This window comes from Neomonachus schauinslandi, chromosome 1 (genome assembly GCF_002201575.2).
Source record: "Neomonachus schauinslandi chromosome 1, ASM220157v2, whole genome shotgun sequence".
Lineage (NCBI taxonomy): Eukaryota > Metazoa > Chordata > Mammalia > Carnivora > Phocidae > Neomonachus > Neomonachus schauinslandi.
In genome coordinates this window covers 145,212,709-145,218,708 of record NC_058403.1, presented here as the reverse complement: position 1 = coordinate 145,218,708, position 6,000 = coordinate 145,212,709, and the positions used below count along the sequence as shown (strand labels likewise).

General features: G+C 51.9%; 1 protein-coding gene across 2 annotated transcripts in view; it reads left to right on the top strand.

Annotated features, from left to right (window-relative positions):
* The first annotated feature begins 1,760 nt into the window (after positions 1-1,760).
* The window catches only part of TRAK1 (trafficking kinesin protein 1), a 177,501-nt gene continuing 173,261 nt past the window's right edge, over positions 1,761-6,000 (top strand). For both annotated transcript variants that reach the window (XM_021678939.2, XM_044920649.1), the window contains exon 1: positions 1,761-1,957. The gene's annotated coding sequence lies outside the window, so the exon portion shown is untranslated. The remainder of the gene's footprint in view (positions 1,958-6,000) is intronic.

Here is a 6,000-nt window from a genome sequence, read left to right as displayed (position 1 = left end):
GGATTCCAACTTTGTCCACTGATATATCTTTACTAGCATTTCGCCTCCTCCAGTACAGGATCCAGTCTTGGACAAGTTATCCCATTAAGTTGTCACGACTTTTTAGCAGCCTTTAATTTGGAATATTTAGCCTTCTTTTGTCTTTTTGTTTGTTTGTTTATTTATTTATTTATTTATTGTCTTTTTTTTTAAGTAGGCTCCATGCCCAGCGTGGAACCCACGGTGGGGTTTGAACTCAACTCCCTGTGATCAAGACCTGAGCCAAAATCAAGAGTCAGACACTTAATTGACTGAGCCACCCAGATGCCCCTCTTTTGTCTTTAATGACGTTGACATGTTTGAAGAATACAGCCCCTGCCCCTTTTTACTAGATGTTCCTCATTTTGGGTTTGCCTGAGGTTTCATCATCGTCAGATTCAGGTTATGCGGTCTCCCTGGAATACTGTGTAGGTGATACCTTCTGAGGACATGGTATCCGTCTACTTTCATTGGTGATGTTAATTTTGATCACCTAGTCAAGGTGTTGTCCGCCCACTCCTTTGTAAATATTTCCCCCTTTCTATTAATGAGCCTAAACCATCTACGGAGAGACACATTAAGCCAAGCAAATATCTGCTCTCTAATGAAATCCGCTCTAGTGTTAGCATCCGGTGATGATTCTTGCCTGAACGAATCTTTACGGTACACTACCAGTCCTCTTCCAGTACTTGAAACCAGGTTTTCTATGGCTCAGCTTTCTTAGGTCTTTGGTTCTGGTCAGAGTCCTCTCCGTGTCTTCCCACTGTCCTCTACGATCTCTGGGCCAAGACGGGGCGAAGTAGTACACTCAGCAGCCCCAACTGGAAATGAGCTAATTGGGTTGTTCCGCGTTAAACTGTCCACCAGTGATTTGCATAATACAGTGGCCTGGGAGCACTTACTTCCTGGATCCTTTTCTGATTCCCCTCCCCCTTTCCCCCCCCCCCCCATTCTCGGCCGTGGCATTTTGTTCAGACTGTCCATACATCTCCTCCACCGCCACCCCCCAGCACCGGGCTCTGCCCTCCCCTGCTTAAGCCTCAGGGTTGCTTTCCTAGGAGACTGCCCAACCTGCGGGAACGCAACGCCTGGACTTCCACTGCTTTAGTGGCAAACAGTGCACGTGTGAGTCCCATGCTCCCCCTGGACTGACCCTAGACGGACGCCGAGAAGCGCTAGAAGTAAATGAGCGCGCGGGGAGCGGTGTGATAGGTTTTCCCCACCCAGGTATTCCGCTGGGTACTTTCCAGAGCCCCGCGGCGCGGGTAAAAGTAGGGCAGGCCAAGGGCCGCGACAGCAGGGCAGAAAGGCGCGGCTCCCGGCGCCCCGGGCGCGCTCCGCCGTGCGAGCATCCTGGAGGGCGGCCCGCAGGTGGCGGCGCAGGCCGGCGGGCGGGCGGGGCGGTGGAAGGGGAGGGCTCGGCGCGCGTCGGGCGGTGACGGCAGCGCGGAGGGGAGGTGCGAACCGCCCGCCCGCGGGGGAGCCATGGCGAGAGGCCGCGCCGCGGCGCCCGCATCAGTGCCCGCGTCTGCAGCAGCGCCCCCGCCGCCGTCCCGGCGCGCATCGAGCCCGTGACGCCCGCGCGCCGTGAGCGAGGCGCCCCCCCCTGGAGAGGGGCTGCGCGCCGGAGGGAGCGCGGGGCAGCCCGAGCACCCCAACGACCCCCGCCTCCCCGCGCCCGGGGCCCCCCAGCCCGCGAGCGCCAAGGCGGCGGCGGGCAGCAGGAGAGGAGGGGGCGCCGAAGCCGAACCCCGCCGCGTACACCCCGGTGCCGCCCGGCCGGCTGCTGCGGAGGGAACCGGAGCCGCCGGGCGGCCGGGGCCGGGCCGAGGACAACGAAGAGGAGGCGGCCGGCAGAGCCGAGCGCCCGGGTAGCCCCGCGCGGGAGGCCCCCGGGACCGCGTCTGCTTCGGGGCCGCACTCCGTGCGCCTCTCGCGGGTAAGACCTGGGTCCGCGCATCGGGCCCGGGGGGCGGGGGGGTGGGGTGGGGACACGGGTGTTCGCGGAGTGTGGGCGCGTGATGTGGCGGTGGCCGGGCTCCGGGAACCTGAGGGGCAGTACCCCTCCTGCATTGACCGCACCTGTGGGAGACCCTCGCGGGGCCCCAAAAGGTGCCCATAGGGCATGGTGTCGGTCACACCGCGTGGCCTGGATTCCGGGCTTCGGCACTCCGAAATGACAGTGAGGCGACCTTCAAAGAGCCCCGAGCTGAGCCAAGCCAGAGAGTGAGCTGCACCCCGGTGCCCACTCACCCGCAAAACTAATGTAAATTACATCTTCTGAGTGTGTCTGGGACCGAACGGGTGGCTTTTAGGAACCTTCCTTTCAGTTCTGGGAGGTAACAAGTTTACTTTTGTCACTTTTTTGACATGAGTTTTTAAATCCTTTTCGAATCTCCAAGGTCAGCCACTTGCAGGTAAAAACAAATGTGATGAAGTGTAGTTTCTTTTGTAAAGTTGTGTTTAGGGAAGCCCAAGTCCAAAGCCGAGCTGCTCCTGGGGTTGGCGCTGGATGCACACGAGCCCTTGAAGCCTCTGTGCTTTGAGCCCTTCCCTGCACTTGCTCAGAAACTGAAATCAGCGTTCACTTTGAGCGCCTCCGAAGTACGAGTGTTTAGGCTTCTGATTTCTTTTTGAAAAAGTTGTTTTCTGATATTCTTCACCAGAACTTAATTGCTTCAAACAAATGTGTAAATGTTGTTCGCAAGTGTGTGGGCAGGATGGGTACCCTTTCCTGGAGCATCTTTTGTTTATCTGTGGCAGGGAGTGACAGACAGGGAGACAAGCTGGGAACAGGGTCCTTTTCAGTTTGTGACTGCAAGAGCAGCCGGGAGGGAGGTGGCCAGACTGAGCAATGCCCAGCCCTGAGCAGTCTGCACTGGGGAGGGTCTTCCTCCCCGCCTCCCCCCGCCACAAGCCAGGGGGGTATGACAGGCAGGGAGTTGGACCTGGACCGGGAGTGACAGATGGCACCTTCCTCTCTGTCTTGGGTTGGAAAGATCATGCTTGTGTGCCCTTTGATCTCTGACCCCAGTTTTATCACAGAAGTGCCCAGACAAGCATAGGCCGGGCCACCTGGAGAGCTGAGCAGGGCAGGGGGTTGCTGAACCGGGTTAGAAAGCCTGTGTCCATGTGCAGCAGGTTTGGCAAGAGTTGGGTCTCAGCTTGACCCCAGCATGAGCCGGTTCCTGTTTGATTCCCCAGGGGCCTGTGAGATTTGGTTTCCCATCCCCAGCTCTTCCTGGAGGGTGTCTCTACCCTGGCTGTGTTGATGTTCCTTCTAAAAGGACACAGGCCTTTTTTTTTTTTTAAAGATTTATTTATTTATTATTTATTTGAGAGAGAGAGTGCAAGCGTGCTCTTGGGGGAGCATGGGGGGAGTGGGGGCAGAGGGAGGAGGAAAGAGAGAATCCTAAAGCAGACTCCCCACTGAGCCTGATGGTGGGGGGCTGGATCCCAGCACCCCAAGACCATGACCTGAGAGCCTAAATCAAAAGTCCGCCGTTCAACAGACTGAGCCACCCAGGCGCCCCAGGACACAGGCCTTTGAGTGGAAAACCTGGATTCAAATTCCAGCTCCTCTCTCTTTACTGGCTTTGTGACCTTGGGCCCTTATTTAACCTCTTTGACCTGGCTTTCCCTTCTCTGGGATTGCCTGCCTCCCTGGAACAAACAAACCTCATTGGATTGTTACAAGGATTAAAGAGTGTTTTAAATGAAAGTGTTCGTAAAAGTTTGACTAAATGATGTGAGAGGGTTTCCAGGTCTCATTCCAACATGACTAGGTGTGTGACTTGGTAACCTTTTTCAGCCCTAATAGGGATAAATAAAGTGGATATTATAATACTAATTTTCTTTCTTACAAGTTTGCTGTGAAGGTCAAATCAGATCATGTAAAAGGGCTTTGAGGGGCGCCTGGGTGGTTCAGTCGGTTAAGTGTTGGACTGTTGATTTCAGCTCAGGTCATGATCTCAGGGTTGTGAGTTTGAGCCCCACATCAGGCTCTGTGCTGGGCTGGAGCCTCCTTAAGATTCTCCCTCTCCAGGCGCCTGGGTGGCTCAGTTGGTTGGGCGACTGCCTTTGGCTCAGGTCATGATCCTGGAGTCCCTGGATCGAGTCCCGCATTGGGCTCCCTGCTCGGCGGGGAGTCTGCTTCTCCCTCTGACCCTCCCCCCTCTCATGTGCTCTCTCTCATTCTCTCTCTCTCAAATAAATAAATAAAATATTAAAAAAAAAAAAAGATTCTCCCTCTCCCTCTCTCCCCCAAAAGGGGGCTTTGAAAATAAAAGAGCGATATTTGCACTGAAAGGAGTTCCTAAACTTTCAGTTTCCAAACCAAGACCACCTTACCATTTGCCATCTGATGTGGACTTCCTTCCGGTCATTGCTTTCTGAGCCCCAGCCTCTGACCTGGCACACAGTAGGTCTCTGTAACTGTTAGATGACTCTTGAGTTGACCATCTCACATAGGTTCTTAGATTTTATTTTTTAGTCTCGAGGGAGTGTCTTTTGTCTAGAGACACCGTTGAATGGGCCTTCTGGTTCCTCCCCCCATTTTTGGGAACAAATACTACCCATTCTGACTTGCCACCTTATTAGGTGTATCCAAATGGAGGCCACCTGCAGTGTTGAAAAATTCAACGTTTTAGTGAAGACACAGTAACTAATAGCATATGTGTGAATCTGGATGCCTCTAAGCTACGTATAATGCCAGTGATCAGCAGCTGCTTAAAGAAATGCTTTGACATGTGTTTTATGGAGGGACGTGTGGCTTTATGATTCATTGACAAGCTCATTTAATTATGTGTTTGTTAGGAGTGCACCTGAGGTGGAAGAGGATGGCACACAGATGGAAGGCAGGCTCTTAGCATCCTTGTTTGGGCTTCTGGTCCTGCATTTGAGGAAGGGTTGCTCCCAGCCTCACCTGGTTAGTGGGAGGAGGGCTGTAAATCTCTTCGAAGACCAGCACATGGCAGTGACTTCTAGCGGCCACTCACAGCCAGGTCTCAAGCTGTGAAGTGGATCATACTGATGCTTCTTAAACCTGCCCTATAATCTTCAGGGCAAAGGAACCCTGGAAAGGGGGATTTGGAGGTGTAGCCTGAGGTTTCTGGCAGTTTTTAGGGCATTTTTCAATGTGCGTTCACTGATTCCTTTAATGGAGAATAGAATGTAGGATTCATCTGTTTGTTTTAATATAAAAATGCTTTAAATTGTCTTGATTAAAAAAGCACTCAAGGAAGATGCACCTCATTTTCCCTGAGGCTCTGGGAGCTCCCTGCAGCTTAAATTTGTGTACCCCAATTTAGAATCTTGGAGCTGGATTATTTCTAGAGGCTCTGCTAGTTCCAGACTTCATGATGTGCCTGGACTTTTAAAAGCAGGAGGTCATCTCCTTCCTAGAGGTGAAAAGGGTGCTCCAATATCCAAGGGTATGTTAGTGAATTAAAGAACCACCAGAGTATAAATTATCTGGATTTGAATGTTAAGGAAGACCATGCTCTGGGTATTCAGGGGACTTCGAAATCTTTTTTTTTACCCCTAAGAATTTGTTGAAAATAACTGTGAACCTGCAGATGAAGTGGTTTGACTTTTTCTGGAAGGTATCCCTTGTAGAATACCATTCAGAGCACTTCTTTCTTTCTTGCACGCCCCCTTAGTGACTAGACCTAGTTACTAGAGAGTGAGATTATGTTGATTAAAAAATGCCACTGTCTCCTGAATTATGGTCACAGAGATTAGCTATCAGCAAATCCTACATTGGATTACATAGATGCAGGTTTGTACATGTCACTTAAAATGGGTATTAATTAGAATAATGGTAAGGATTTTGATTTTTCTTCTCCAGGTTTAGAGAGAAAAAGCATCTCTGCAAATGGAGAACCCTGGGATTTTCAAAATTCTCCATCAGTTCCTCTGGTGGTTTTGGTAAAGTCAAAAAGTCCTTCCCAGCAGTTCTTTACATCAACAGCCTATGCTGTG